Here is a 16,223-nt window from a genome sequence, read left to right on the forward strand (position 1 = left end):
GGTAAGCTCGTGGTCTCGGCTTTGTAATTTGTAATGCCCTCGCAGGGCGTCTGCGGCAGCAGGCGTTTGGTGTGTTGCGACACCACGGACCCGAGCACACGAGGGTTAGACCATCCCGCGTGTAGCCGTGCGCGGCTTAGCCGTGTCTGGGGAAAGGGGCATCCTGGAGGTTGAGCTGATGCCGGGTGTTGGACCTTTAAGGCCCCCCGGCGGAGGCAACACACATCTTTGGCCTCTGCTTCACATAGACGGCACCCCCGGACTGACCCACCCGGGGAAAATCGGTAGTTGCCTTTTCCTGTCTCTCTCTCCCTGCAGCCTTCGTCTTTTCCTTACTTTCCACCTTTCCTGTCTCCTTCTCATTTCTTCATTACTTCCGACCTTCCTGGCAGCAAGGGTTAACCTTGTGTATGTGCCCTCCCTTGGGTATATTATATTAGGTTATAGTGACAATGTACGGTTGGCGCCTGCAGCCTTACGCGTTAAGGCCTGCAGCGTCCCCATGTTGGACTCCATGGTGGGTGGCCGCCATTGCTGCCGAAAACGAACCAAAATATCATGGGAACACCCGCATTTCCCCGCCTACTTGATCGTCACCCTCAGAAGAGGGGACGCACCGAAGACTTCAGCATCTGTTTGACCCGCACAAAAGAGAACTACCCGAAATACCACGTTGTACATTGTGAAAATCCTGAAAAGCAAGACGGATTCATTTCGCTATTCACAGTAGCAAAATCATTGACCAAAGCCTTAGGGTCAGGTTATAAGGTAACGAAAATGGCTTACGGGGACCTTCTCCTTGAGATCCCTCAGAAACATCATTACGAGATGCTTGGCAGTCTTGTGACATTTGGTGACGTACCAATTTCTGTTACACAACACCGAATAACGAACAGCTCACGGGGAGTCGTGTCAGAAGCAGGCCTCCTAGACTTGACAGAAGCTGAACTCCTGGAAGGGTGGAAAGAACAAAATGTCACTGACGTAAAACGTATTATACTTAGACGAGACAACAAGGAAATCCCCACTAAGCATCTTCTCCTAACATTTTCATCCAGCGTACTGCCAGAAACCATCGAAACAGGATACATCAGCTTAAATGTTCGACCATATATCCCCAACCCTAGACGGTGTTTCAAAGTCAGAGGTTCGGCCATGGCTCGCAGAGCTGCCGTGGTCAAATAACTTGTGCAAAGTGTGGAGTCCAGGGCCACCCCTCAGACAACTGCAGTGGCCCACCTCACAGTGTGAACTGCAGTGGTGACCACCCAGCCTACTTACGCTCCTGTCCGAACTCGAAGAAAGAAAAAGAAATAATTACCCTCAAAGTCAAATAAAACATTTCATTTAAGGAAGCCCGTAAGAGGTGCTCACCTTTCCACAGCACACCTTATGCTGATGCGGCGCGTCGGGGGGCAGCGTCGCAGCGGCCATTGCCAAGTGCTCAGCCCGCGTGCAGCGAACAGGTACCTTTGGCTCCTGCACCCAGGGTGGAAGCAGGTAAGCCTACTCCATCCAACCAGCAAACCGGCCAGGCTGCCCTTGGGTTGTCGGCCCCACAAGAGTTATCTGCGACATCCTGCGCTACACGCAGTGATCCCGCAGGACCGATAGCGGCCACTAAAGTAGGCGCAGCCGAGGCTGCCTCAACCTACCCGGCCCCTTCCAGCGCTGGCAACAGCCGGCGTAGCCAAATCCCTCAGGGAGCCCCATCCACCTCCGGGCTGGTGGGCGCAGGGGTCTCGCCTTCCGAGGTGAGACTCTCTCGAAAAACTTCTCGCTCTCAAGAGCGCGTGTCCGGCGCCTCAGAAGAGGCAATCGACACAACACCTATCCCCACGACACACCAAGCGCCTAAGGAGCGGCGAGGCTCCCTCGAACGCTCCAAAAAAGGCAAAACCCCGGTTACAGGGCCTCGCAAGAGCTCTGTAATGTAATTCATCATTTCTGTTTCCGTATACACAGCACCAATTTACTTTAAATATGGATACACAAATCATACAATGGAATGTCAGAGGTCTTCTGAGAAACCTTGATGATGTACAAGAACTCATCCACCAACGCAATCCAAAAGTGCTGTTTACAGGAAACACACCTAAAATAAATACACACATACTTTCTCCGACAGTATATAACTTTTCGTAAAGATCGCGATGATGGTGTCGCATCATCGGGTGGTTTTGCCATTTACATCCATAAAAGCATTGCTTGTCAACATTTACAGCTACAAACGCCTCTTGAAGCAGTGGCGGTTCGAGCTGTTATCCTAAACAAACTCATCACTATTAGCTCTCTTTACATACCCCCCCCCCCATTACAAATTAAAGAAACATAAATTCCAATCCTTTATAGATCAATTGCCAGAACCTTATGTTGTTCTGGGTGATTTCAATGCACACAGCAGCTTGTGGGGAGACTCTCGTATCGATGCGCGAGGTCGTCTTGTTGAACAATTCCTTTTTTATTCTGGTGCGTGCCTTCTGAATAAACATACCTTTTCTTCAATTGATCTGAGCTTAGTTTCCCCGTCCATACTGCCAGAACTCGAATGGGAAGTTACGAACAATCCTTACGGAAGCGACCACTTCCCCATACTATTAAGAACACTTAAAGAAAACGAATATCCACCACAGGTTCCTAGCTGGAAGATTGACACAGCAGACTGGGAGAAATTCCGAACTCTTTCTAGTATTTCATGGGATGACATGTCCTCGCTAAGAATTGATGCTGCTGTGGAGTATTTTACAGCGTTTATAATAGATGCCGCATCTAAATGCATATCATAAGTAAATGGCCTGTCGTGCGAACGGCGTGTCACGTGGTGGAACGACGATTGTAGGATCGCACGTAAAAAAACAGAACAAAGCGTGGGGGTTGCTACGCGCCTCTCCCACTGCGGAGAATCTTGTTAATTTTAAGAAAGTAAAGTCCCAAGGCAGGTGAACCCGCCGACAGGCCAGAAGAGAAAGCTGGCAGAAGTTTTTATCGGGAATCAACTCGTACACAGATGAGGCCAAAGTCTGGAACAGGGTTATTAGGATAATAGGGCGACAAGCACAATCACTCCCTCTGGTAAACACGCAAGGCGATACACTGCAAGATCAGGCAGACTCACTTGGGGAGCACTTTGAGAGCGTATCGAGCTCAACCCATTATTCTCAGTCCTTTCTCAAATATCAACAAACAGAAGAATGTAAGCCAATAATTAGAAAATCCAGACAGAATGAAGCCTATAACCGGCCTTTCAGTATTGTCGAGTTGAGAGCTGCCTTGAACACATGCAAAAGCACTGCCCCGGGACCTGACGGAGTCATGTATGACATGATCAGAAACTTACATAGTGACACACAAATTACACTATTTACACTTTTCAACACTATGTGGACTGCGGAATACCTCCCATCTACATGGAAAGAGGCGATTGTGGTTCCTGTCCTGAAGTAGGGAAAGACCCCTCCTTGGCGGCAAGTTACCGTCCGATAGCTCTAACAAATTGTCTGTGTAAGCTTTTTGCAAAAATGATAAATCGCAGACTGATACATTTCCTTGAGCTCAACAATATGATCGATCCTTATCAGTGTGGCTTCCGAGAAGGGCGGTCGACAACCGATCATCTTGTGCGCATTGAAGGAAATATCCGCGATGCATTTATACATAAACAATTTTTCCTATCGATATTCCTGGATATGGAGAAGCCATATGACACGGCATGGCGTTACGGGATCTTGCGAGACCTGTCGGAAATCGGCATCCGTGGAAATATGCTGAACACAATTGAAAGCTATTTGTCAAATCGTACTTTCCGAGTAAAAGTCGGTAATGCACGGTCACGTCCTTTTACGCAAAAAACTGGTGTACCCCAGGGAGGCGTGCTAAGCTGCACTCTCTTTATCGTTAAAATGAACACACTACGTGCTTCACTGCCACCGGTCATTTTTTATTCCGTATACGTAGACGATATACAAATAGGCTTCAAATCCTGCAACCTCACAGTATGCGAGAGACAGGTACAGCAGGGCTCGAACAAGGCTTCCAAGTGGGCAGACGAAAACGGATTTAAAATTAGCCCCCACAAAAGCTCTTGTGTTCTTTTTACTAGAAAGAGAGCCCTGGTTCCAGATCCTTGTGTTCAACTGTGTGGACATCAAATACCTATCAACAAAGAACACAAATTTCTAAGTATAATACTAGACTCCAAGCTTACTTTTATACAGCACATTAAATATCGTAAAGAAACATGTCTAAGGACAATGAACTTACTTAAAATTCTATCCCACTCAACATGGGGTAGCGACAGGAAGTGTCTGATGAATCTTTATAAGAGCCTAATTCGATCACGATTGGACTATGGTGCCGTCGTGTATAACTCTGCCGCTCCGAGCGCACTACAGATCCTAGATCCTGTCCACCATCTAGGTATCCGCTTAGCCACTGGCGCTTTCAGAACAAGCCCGATTGAAAGCTTATACGCGGAATCAAATTAGTGGTCCCTCCATCTACAGAGAACTTACATCAGCCTTATATATTTCCTGAAAATACATTCCAATCATCAACATCCATGTTTTAACACTGTTAACGATATGACATGTACTACACTTTTCCATAACCGTCCCTCTGTAAGACAGCCTTTCTCGCTTCGTGTGAGGGAGCTTAGTGATGAAATGCGTGTCCCACTCCTCGAGTGGGACACGCATTAACCAAGCTGTTACCACCTTGGGAGTGGCAGCTGATAGAATGTGACATATCCTTTTTTGAAGTAACAAAACACGCACCAGAGATAGAAATCCGAATGCATTTTCTAGAACTCCAGCACAAGCACTCCTGCGCAGAGTTCTACACAGACGCTTCGAAGTCAAATGCCGGGGCGTCTTATGCTGCCATCGGCCCATCCTTCTCAGAATCTGGTGTACTACATCCGGAAACAAGTATCTTCACGGCCGAGGCCTACGCAGTATTGTCTTCTGTAAATCATATAAGAAAATCAGAACTTCAAAAATCAGCGATATATACAGACTCCCTAAGCGTCGTGAAGGCCTTGATGTCGCTCTATAGACACAAAAATCCAGTACTTAACGAACTGTACACCGTCTTGTGTAAAGCGTACATATCTAACCAGCATATCATTATATGCTGGGTGTCTGGCCATAGGAGCATCGAGGGCAACGTTCTGGCGGACGAGATGGCGACGTCTATAGCATAGCAAGCCGTTAACCCTACCGCTGACGTGCCTGTCACAGATCTGTGGCCTTTCTTGCGAAGGAGGCTGCGGGCCCACTGGCAACGCATGTGGACGCGGAAACGGATAATAAGCTCCATCTAATAAAGCCACAGTTAGGACTCTGGCCCTGTACAAGAAAATCGCACCGAACAGGTGTCCTATTCTGTCGTCTCAGAATAGGACACACATTTGGCACACATAATTTTCTACTTATTGGAAGAGAGCCACCAACTTGTGGTAGATGCGGGGAGAGGTTGACCGCACTCCACGTCGTCCTGGAGTGTCGGGAAGCCGAATCTGAGAGAAAGAGGCACTTTCCTTTAGCATACCGGCAGCACATTCCTCTTCGTCCGGCAATGTTTATTTGTCCAGAACCGCTCTTTAACACTAATGCAGTCCTAGACTTCCTGAAAGATGTTGTGTTACATGTAATTAGCCCAATACGTTCGTAGCGTCTCCTCTATTCAGAGGATGCCGCTGTGATTGCTGCTTCGTATAGCGCACGCCTCTCGGCCCTTGCGTTTCAAGGGCTCTGGCGAGGCAGTAGTGCTCTTAGACAATTTTAGCATCTCGCATATTTTATATAATGCATCATTCTTTCTTAATGCATTTTAGTGATCACAGTACACATCATTGATCATTGCCATAATTTTATTTCGTGTAGTTTTTGTGCAATCTGCACCAACTCTTTTAGGCCCCTTTACAGCCACGTCACATTAAATTCACAGCACCCATCAAACCACGACATATTCATTACCACTAGCATGGCGCTCTTTGGCCATACCTGGCCCTTGCGCCATTAAACCTCAAACATCATCACCATAATTTACTTTGTAATTCGTGCTATATGCTCTCCAACACACTTTTACTCTTCTGCACATTTACAGACCATGATAAGGAGTCCCTGCGAGTAAATGCCCTAGATAAACGTACCCGCATGCATTTACTGTAGGGGCTGGCTGCCGATTCTTGCCAGGCTATTGAACATTACCTTTGTCCCCTGCATAATTATTTTCAACCTTACTCGTACACATTCTTGGTTAAAGTCCTGAATCATTTGTCACAATTTGTCCCCAGCAACGTTGAACAGGACCATATCATCAGCCAACATATAGCTTGAATACTTGTAGGCAGGCAATTAATAGCATTGGAGAGTTGGTGTCTCCTTGTCTGACGACTATCTTAATAGGTATTTTTCCACTTTTATTTTTTATACATAATGTATCTGCGGTATCAGTGGACAATTCTCAACATATTCACGTATACTTCCTATAATCCTTGATTAGTCAATGCCTTCATAACTACCGGTACCTCTACTGAATCAAATTATTTTTTATAAGCTGTAAAACCCATATATAGAGGTTGGTTGTATTCTGCAGATTTCTCAAATACACAATTGACGGCATGGAAGTGTGTCATTGTCGAATCCCTCAGGAGTTTGATTGAAGTCAATTGTCTCTTTGATTCCGTGTGAAATTGACAAGGTGGATACTTTACTGCCACGCTGAGGGCTACCTACTGGGTCCGTAATTATCCAATTCTTTAACCTCTCTTTTTAATATGATTTGTATAGTGTTCGCTTTTGTGTAGGTCTCCAACACTTATATTTACACTGCTCTATTTTGAGATCGGGCTACGAAGGGGCCTCGGAACGCGCATACCCCATACAGAAAAAAAAAAAAGGGGGGGGGGGGTAAACTCGTGAGGAAGGCCTTTTTCTAAAAAAAAAAGGGAAATATTGGGCTACACCGACTAAAGATGGCACTGTTTGTTGTGAAATTCCAGCTTTTACAACATTGCGAAGGTCCGCTTACAAAATGAAGCAAGTGTTAACCAGTCATCATAGCGGAATCATACTGGTTAATGAAGCGTGGGCAATAGAACCGCTGTCAGCGCGTGGAAGGACTCTTTCTTCCGTAGCTAGCTCTTTTCAAGAAGAAACACTTGCTAATTTTCTACTGCCCCAGTCGTTTGACATAGAGGACTCATGCTTACATAACTTTCAGTCACGCCTGTATTGCTGCTGGGTGAGGAGTTCGAAGCACGAAAATAAAAGACTATTCCGCTTTAAACGACAGTGAAGGAGATGGAAGGATAGAAACGACGCAGGGACCCTTGTTGGCATAATGGGAAAACGTAGTCCCATCTGGGCGGCCAAGATAACGATGTCCGGGCTACATGAGGCTGGCGTGACGCTCTATTTCAAGAGTATGGCTGTGGGCGTTGAACAGTCAAAACGTAATTAATACAGCGGTTGATATTTTCAGAAGGACCAGTCTCCTCTACAAAGACGTTTTATTTCAGTGTCCATGACACACATAGAGCAGGTATTTTCCCGTGCTCAAGACGCCTGGACTAAAGGCATATCTGGTGGCAGCTTTGGTCGGTTCATAGGTTCTTGCTTCTTACTGTGAAGAAGAAACATTTAATTATCATAACATGCCCAGGTGCCTCGATTATTTAGTGCTTTATTTACTTTTATCCAGGTGCTGCTTGTATTGCAGGCGCGAAGTGCAGGCTGATTATGCGGTGTTTTCGCGGCTTTCATTCTTCTTGTGTAATGGAGGAGTGGATGTTGCCTAGCTGAATGCTGTACACTCCGGCTGTGTTTAAACAAATATAGTGCTGGTATAAAACGTGGCAAGAAAACATTTACTGCAAATTTCTTATCGCATCCAAATGAATTATTCATGAGGCAGTGTGAGCTAAGAGACTTACTTGATAATATATAAGATAAAAGTCTAAGCAATTTATAGCGAACAATACTTAGGCTCTTTTGTAAAAGTGACACGTCTCTGCACTAGAACTCTGAAATACCGCTGGCGGTACATTTGGTTCGTTGCTACGATATACTGCTCAAATGTATAACATTAGATTTCTATATATGTGCAAGATTTTGTCAAAACGAAAATAACCATTGAGTTCAACTGCCACGGAAGAATTATCGCGGCCGCTGCGGCCGCATTTCGATGGGGGCGAAATTCGAAAACACCCGTGTACTTAGATTTAGGTGCACTTTAAGGAAACCCAGGGGGTCGAAATTTCCGGAGTCCTCCACTACGGCGTGCCTCATTATCAGAAAGTGGTTTTGGCATGTTAAACCCGATAATTTAATTTTTTGAAACGGAAGAATGATGTAAGATGCGAGAAATTACTGGTGTCAGTATTTGTTTGCTTTCGACACACCCTTGAAATCCGTGGCAATGATAGAGCCGTTTCTTTTATTCTCACCGTATATCTTATTACCCGCAAGAAATTTATGTCCAGAAACTTCTCCTGCATCTGCAAGGTTTTAGCGCTCTTAAGCTCTTTCGTAATTTCTTGTGCCAGCTTCATCGCAATTTCACCTGATTTATTTATTTTCGTTCGCTGCACGGTCACCAGGTCGGCTCACGGATGGATCGCCACTGGCATTGTGCTGCTTGCTTTTCGTCTCGCCCTTTGTTTTTTATTCGCTGCACTACAACGGCATCAGGACAAGCGGTCCGTAATCAGGTTATCCTTGAGTTGCTAATGCCTTGATTTTGTCGGCGCATTATGAAGGAGAAAGAGTTGTGTTTTTGGCCTTGACACGTGTTTGATTTCTTCTCTTTCTTTGTTTTTTGCTTGCGGACAGGTCAGTTCGACGCGGAGCTCCCTTTTCATTCCGCTTGATGAAGAAGGCAAATGTGTCAACCTTTCCTTTCTTTATAAAGAACCACTTCGGGCGCTCTCTCTTGCTCTCTCTCTCTCACTACGCCTAGATGCTCGCATAACTACTTTCTACCCGTATATAGGAACGGGCATATAAGTGGAGAAAAATCAAGAAACTGGCACTACATTCTGCACTCATTGCATGAATAACTGTATGCGTCATCGATACGCAAAAACCGAGGCTAGTTAAATCTTGTATACGAGATATGTAGACAGAAGTGTTCCTCCTTCAAGGACCTTCATATCTGTTTCTACTGCGGCGTTTGAATATCAAACTTTCCGAGGCCAACCGGATAAGCGTAATTTAGGATGTCGACTACGAATTGTTGAATAAAAAGATCAAATATTCGCCGAGTTATAAACCAAGAAAAAAATATTTATTTATTTATTTATTTATTTATTTGCATATAGCGCAGCGCAATAAACGTTATAGCAGGAGTGCGTTAACAGAGGGAACTTATACACAGAAAAGTGCGATACAACGATGCGGGTATTTTTCTGGGATCATTCAACTTGAATGGCAAATACCAAACTTCGGGGTGATTTTGAGCGAATAGACCCAGGTAAGGAACTCCAGTATTTTATGGAGCAAGAGAGAAGGCTGCATTTAAACATATCAGTGCCTGCAAAGTAGGGCATCAAGTTCAAGTTGGGATGTCGCATCGATGACGTTATTAAAGTAGTTTTTGAAAGTCTAGCAGAAGAATTAGCGGTGCTGTACAAAAAATCTTGCGGTGCGGTGTGATGACGTGAATAGAGCGAAGTTAAATTCAAGGAATGATGTGCAGAAGAGGGCGAAGGGTACCCATCGTAACGGTGACATATAAATCTTAAAGATTCTTTCTGAATGGCTTCTAACCTGTTAATCTCACGCTCTTATAAGGGTTCCGAACGACAGATGCGTAGTCAACAACAGGACCGATTAGCGATTTATACAACAGTAGCTTAGTATCTTTTGGAGAGTTGGATAGTGTACAACGCAGGGAACCTTCGATTTTTATTACTTTGTTGCAAATGTCATCAGTATGATTAGACCATCACATATTATGCGTAAAAATGACACCGAGATACTTATACTCAGATACCCTACACACAGCGTGGTTAATGAAGGAGTAATAAAAAAGGGAAGGAGAAGACTTTTTGCAGAAGGACATAAGGACGGTTCTATCAAAGTTAATGCCCATTTGCCAGGTGTTGCACCAAGTGCAAAACCTAGCAAATGGTCCTTGGAGGTGGTAATGGTCATTAGAACAGTTAATAACTTCATAAAAACACAATCATCGCCATAAAGACGAATGTTAGAAGAGATGTTCACAGGCAAATAAATTATGCAAATTATAAAGCAAGCAGTGGCCCAACAACGGAGTCTTGGTGCACTCCAGATGTTACATCAATAGCAGTAGAGTCGGTCGAGCTGTGAGAGACAAACTGGGAACGGAGTGAAAGTAAACTTTAAATCCACTTAACTAGTTGAGGATTATTGAGTACAGCGTCAAGTTTAGCAAGGAATATAGAATGTAATTTTGTGTCAAATGCTTTAAACAAGTCTATGTAAATGTAATCACTAACTCGGGCCCGTGCCTTCATGGCATTCCAATTCCTTCAAAGCCTTACACCCTTGTCCCGTTTAAGTATCTTGCGTTATTATACAATCTATCTCTCGACACGTGCTCCCTACCATAGAATTCGAAATGGGCAACGTTGTACCTATTCATAAAAGCGGCCTTCGCAATTGCGTTGTACGTTATAACTTGTGAGAGATATTGGTCTGTATAGAGACCAATATCCCTAACAAGCGTCAATTTCAAAATTTTGAAACATATACTCGAACATTTTCCATCACCTTCAACGCAATAACTTCTTTGTGGAATGCCAACACGATTTTAGGGCAGGGCTTTCTTGTCCACACAACTAACCGAATTTTCTCACGATCTGTTCAAATCGTCTGACCTTGGTCATGAAATTGATTATATATTAGTAAATTCTGAAAAAAAAAACACGCGACAAAGTGCATGTGTTTTGTTGCATAAATTGTCTTTCCTCAGATTACCTATTGGATTGGATTGGAGAAACTTTAATTATGCCTGCAGTTGGGCGCTCGCGCGCCCCGACGAGGGCCTACGTCATCCTCGAAGGTGCCGTTACTCGGCGCGGGTCTCCACTCGCCGTTGCCGGCTCGCTGGGTCCGCGCCTTTCGAGCGCCTCGAGGACCTGCTGGACGGCCCAGAGCTGATCGTCTCGGTCGTAGCTCTTCGCGGCTGCCTCGAGCCGCGGTGGGAGTGCTCTTGAGTTAGCGTCTTCTGGATATTTAATGCAGTCCCACAAGATGTGCGTGTAGTCTGCGGTCCCCCTCCGGCAGACTCTGCACATATCTGTCGGATATGTCTCGGGGTACATGCGATTTAACAGTTACGGGCTCGGCAGCGATCCGGTCTGGAGCTGTCTCAGTACTACCGCCTCCGCTCGACTCAGTCTCGGGTGCGGGGGTGGAAGAGTCCTGCGAGCCAAGCGGTAGGCCTTCGTGATTTCATTGTAATCCGTCATGCGGTCCTTGGTTCCGAACCATGTCGGACGGTCTGTCGCCGGGGCGCGGTTGGTTAGCGCTCGCGCCGCGGCGTGTGCCGTCTCGTTAGGGTTCTCATTGCGTTCCGACGCGTCGCCCGCGTGCGCCGGGAACCACTTGAGTCGTACTTTTCGTTCGTCTAGTTTTACCGCTCGCAGTACGCGCTCAGCCTCCCTGCAGATTCGCCCTTTGGCGAAGTTTCGCACCGCCTGTCTTGAGTCACTCAGCACCGTGTGGCAGTCTGCGTCGGCGATGGCCAGGGCGATGGCTACCTCCTCCGCTTGCTCCGCTTCGGTGCTTCTCACGCTCGCTGCCGTCCTCGTGGCGCCGGTTGACGCCTCTATGAAGACCGCTGCGAAGGCGTTCCGTTGGTATTCGGCCGCGTCCACGTACCGCGCGTGTTCGTCGTTGGCATGCTGGTCGATGAGAGCCTTGGCCCTCGCCGCTCTTCTTCCCTTGTTGAACTCGGGATTCATGTTCCTCGGTATGGGGTCGATTCTGGTCTGGCGTCGGACCTCTTCGGGGACGGGGAGCTTCATCTCCACCTCGTTCGAGCGTCTTATTCCCAGATCGTCCAGTATCTTCCTCCCGGCTTTGGTCATGGACAGCCGCTCCAGTTGAGAGGTCCGTTGCGCTTCGGCTATTTCGTCGAGCGTATTGTGTAGCCCGAGTTGTAACAAGCGGGCCGTGCTTGTGGACTCGAACAGGCCCAGCGCTGTCTTGTACGCTCTTCTGATGAGCACGTTGATTTTGTTTCGTTCGTGTTGCAGCCATCTGTGGTAGGCTGCAACGTACGCGACGTGGCCGATGATGAAAGATTGGACGAGCCTAATTAGGCTCTCCTCTCTCATGCCAGCCTTTCTGGAAGTGACTCGTTTGAGGAGTCGAATCGCGTTGGCTGTTTTTGCCTTGAGACGGGTGATGGTTTCGCCGTTCCTTCCGTGCTTTTCGATGACCATGCCTAGGATCCTAATTTTGCCGACCTCGGGGATTACGTTGCCGGATTTGGTCACGATTCTGATTTTTTCGTTTTCGCGTTGTCTAGTCTTGCCTCTGCTGTATTTGGTAGGTGGGAGTATGAGAAGCTCCGATTTGCTCGGCGAACATCTCAGTCCGGTGCCTTCCAGCTGGTCTTCTATTGCGTCGACGGCGGCTTGCAGCGCGCCCTCGATGTGGGCGTCGCTGCCACCGGTCACCCATATCGTGATATCGTCCGCGTAGATGGTGTGCCTGACGTCTTCGATGCACCCGAGCTTTTCGGCCACTCCGATCATTACCAGGTTGAACAGCATTGGCGAAATGACCGATCCCTGTGGTGTTGCGGTGCTCCCGAGCTTCTTCTCTTGCGTCTGTAGGTCGCCTGCTCGTAGCTCGACAGTCCTGTCCGTGAGGAAGTCCTTGATGTAGTTGTAGGATCTTTCCCCCATGTTGAGCTTGGAGACTTGGGACAGAATCGCCGAGTGTTTCACCTTATCGAAGGCGCTCTGCAGGTCGAGCCCTAGGATGGCTTTGTTGTCGCGGGCGCTGCCGCCATCATCGATGATTTGGTGTTTGAGCTGCAGCATCGCGTCCTGCGTGCTGAGATGCTGTCTGAAGCCGATCAAAGTGGCCGGGTACCGCCCTTCTCGTTCCAGGTAGTCTTGCCACCTGTTGAGCAGGACGTGCTCCAGCACCTTGCCCACGCAGGACGTGAGCGAGATGGGCCGGAGGTTATCCGTGTCCGGCGGCTTCCCCGGCTTGGGGATCAGGATGGTCTTGGCTGTCTTCCACAGCTTTGGCAGCGCTCCCGCTCTCCAGCACTTGTTGTAGTATTGTGCGAGCTTTTCAATCGAGCCGTCATCGAGGTTCTTGAGCGCCTTGTTCGTGACGAGGTCCGGGCCGGCTGCCGACCGGCTGTTGAGGTCGTGCAGGGCCGCGCGTACCTCCTCGACGTCGATGTCACGATCGAGGTTCGCGTTAGGCAGGCCGCTGTACGGCGCGTGTTGTTCGGTAGGTGTAGTCGGCAGGTATTTGTCGTTAATGCGCCTGGTGACTTCGTCGACGCCGTGTGCTGAGACCGCCCGATGTATGAGCTTGGCGAGTCTGTCCCTTTGGTGCGACTTGGTCTTCGTTTCGTCGAGCAGGTGCCGCAGTAGGTTCCACGTCTTCCCGCTATGCATCTGCCCGTCTGCCGCGTTGCAGATCTCGTTCCACTGTTGCATGCAGAGAGCGCGGCAGTGATCCTCGATCGCTCGGTTCAGCTCCGCCACCTTCTTTCTCAGTCTGCGGTTAAGCCGTTGTTTCCTCCAGCGATTTAGTATCGACTGTTTGGCCTCGATGAGATGCGCAAGCCGGCTGTCTACTTTGTCGATCTCCGCGCCCGTTTCAATCTCTTTGGTCGCGTCGCGTACGCTCTTGGTGATTTCGGCCGTCCACGAGTCGATGTCTTCGATCTCGTCGTCACCGTCGCTCTTCTGGCTTCTGGCGTCTCGAAAGGCATCCCAGTCTATCCATCTGTGTGTTTTGACGCTGGTGTCGTTGTGTTCCGGTATGCCGATTTCCACGATGGTGTGGTCGCTGCCTAGGTCGATCCCCGTGTTCAGATTACCTAGGAACATTCTTTGATGGCTACAGTGCTAAGCCTGTGGGCGTTAACTAAATGTTGTGATTAACGGAATGGAATCGCCGACAACTTGTGTGTCATCTGGGGTCCCTGAGGTGTCAAAGCTAGAGCCACTGTTGTTCCTCCTTTTTGTGAAAAGTATGGACATCGGTGTATTATCGAAAATCAGGCTTAACGCAGACAACTGCGCAGTATATAGAGGGATTAATGATTCTGATAAAATGGCGTTACAAGCCGATCTTGACAATATATATACATGCGCTTTTTTTTGGAAACGCAATTCATTTCCGACCAATTACTGTATGAATAACCAGCTCATTACGCAAACAACTGAAGCAAAATATTAAGTGTCACATTTTCATCAGACCGGACTTGTAATGGTCACATGGGTTCAGTATCTTTGAAAGCGGCGTGCACTATCAAATTAATTAGCCAAAATTTTAGATGTGCCCCTCAAGAAGTAAAGGAACAATTATATTTATCAAACATTCGTACTATACTCGAGCACGCTTGCGCTATATGGGTCATACAGATGCAGAATATAGTCTGCCGCCTGTATGTGGTTCAGAATTGAGCAGTTCGTTTCGTTATTGTAAATTTCCCAGCAGTATGACAGAAATAAAAAGAAAGTCGTTCCGTCGGCGTAATCTGTCATCGCGGCGGAAGCTTCCCCGCAGCACCTTCCTACGAGACGTCTACATTGGGACATTGATTCACAATCACCAGCCTACTTGTTAGTTTACGTGACCATCAATTAAGATATAAAAAATAGTCGTACGTAGATCTTACTGTAGGAATTCTTTTTTCCCTTTTCTATCAAGTATTGGAACTGCTTTCCATGTGACGTCATGGTAGTGATACGTGAAGACCGTTTTATGGAAGTTGTGAACCAACATGTGTTAAATGAATAGAGCTGCATTTCCGTTCGCTGTGCCGCCTTTACGTTTTCTGCATCATGAGCATGTTACTACACTGTTTTTTACAGCGCATTATGATGTGGTACTTGTACTTGTTGGCTTAAACTTAGTTTTGTTTGTTATGAGCTCTCTTTTGGACTGCAGCATTGTATTATTTCAGCGCAATTGATTGATTTTCGTGCTCCTTATCCCGTCTGCTGTAAGGCCCTCGAGCGAATGGAGGTATTAAAATAAATTAAAAAATACACCGACGATTACGATACTACCAAACGCAAAATTGGAGCGCATCATTTTAGGTGCTTTGAATTGTACCGGTTGCGTCATTCATCGTTCAAGAAGAAAGCGTGAACACGGGAACGAGTCGATCGCGTGCACCGCATTTTCTTGCCGCGGCGGTGCAGGTGAAGGAGCGCATGCGCGGTAGGTCCGAAGCCCACGCCAGCAATTTGTCTCCATATATGGTATCAGTGGACGCGCACGCTACTATGGCGCCATCTCGTAGCGTGAGGCACTCCGCTTTCCTCATTACCCCTTTTCCATACCCCCTTCCCCTGCCTTCTTCCTCATGCTTCAACTGTATCCTTCTCCTCCGCTTTCCTCTTCGCGCTCTCTTCGCTACCGCCGTTTTTCATCTTCCGCTCTGCTCCGCTCATTCGTTCTGCCGGCTGCGACGACGCCTAGGCCGACGCCCAACGCAAGAACGCGAGCTTAAAGCCCAGACCACACGTACGCTTGCGGACGCGCGCAAGCTCGCGTTCACGCGCCCACGCATGCGCACACGGTGCAGCATGGCTCGTACGCGTCGAAACGCGGCGTGATCTCGGGGAACAGCTCCTCTCTGTTATCGCGCGCTTGGGTTGCCTCGCGTCGGCGCGCCTGGCTACGTAGCTACGGCGCGGAGCGTTCAACTCTCAGTGAAGCAGATTTATATCGTGCAAGAACGTGATTCTTCCTTCCTTTTTGCACTGATCTAACAGATATGAAAATATAACAATTACGTTTATAAATATCGAAGCATCTTGAAACGCTGTCAGTAACAAAGTACGAAGCAGCGCCTGCCGAGGCGTCTGTGAGTGAGCCCAGTGAGCGCGCGCTGTCGCGCGTCTTTGTGGATGCAAACCACCATTACTCGCGAGGCGCGGCAGGCGCTAGGCGCGCGGACGCGAGCTAGCGCGCGTCCGCAAGCGTACGTGTGGTCTCGGCTTAAGAGTTCCGCTTTAGAATAAAAAA

Source organism: Dermacentor variabilis, chromosome 5, assembly GCF_050947875.1.
Source record: "Dermacentor variabilis isolate Ectoservices chromosome 5, ASM5094787v1, whole genome shotgun sequence".
In the NCBI taxonomy this organism is placed as follows: domain Eukaryota; kingdom Metazoa; phylum Arthropoda; class Arachnida; order Ixodida; family Ixodidae; genus Dermacentor; species Dermacentor variabilis.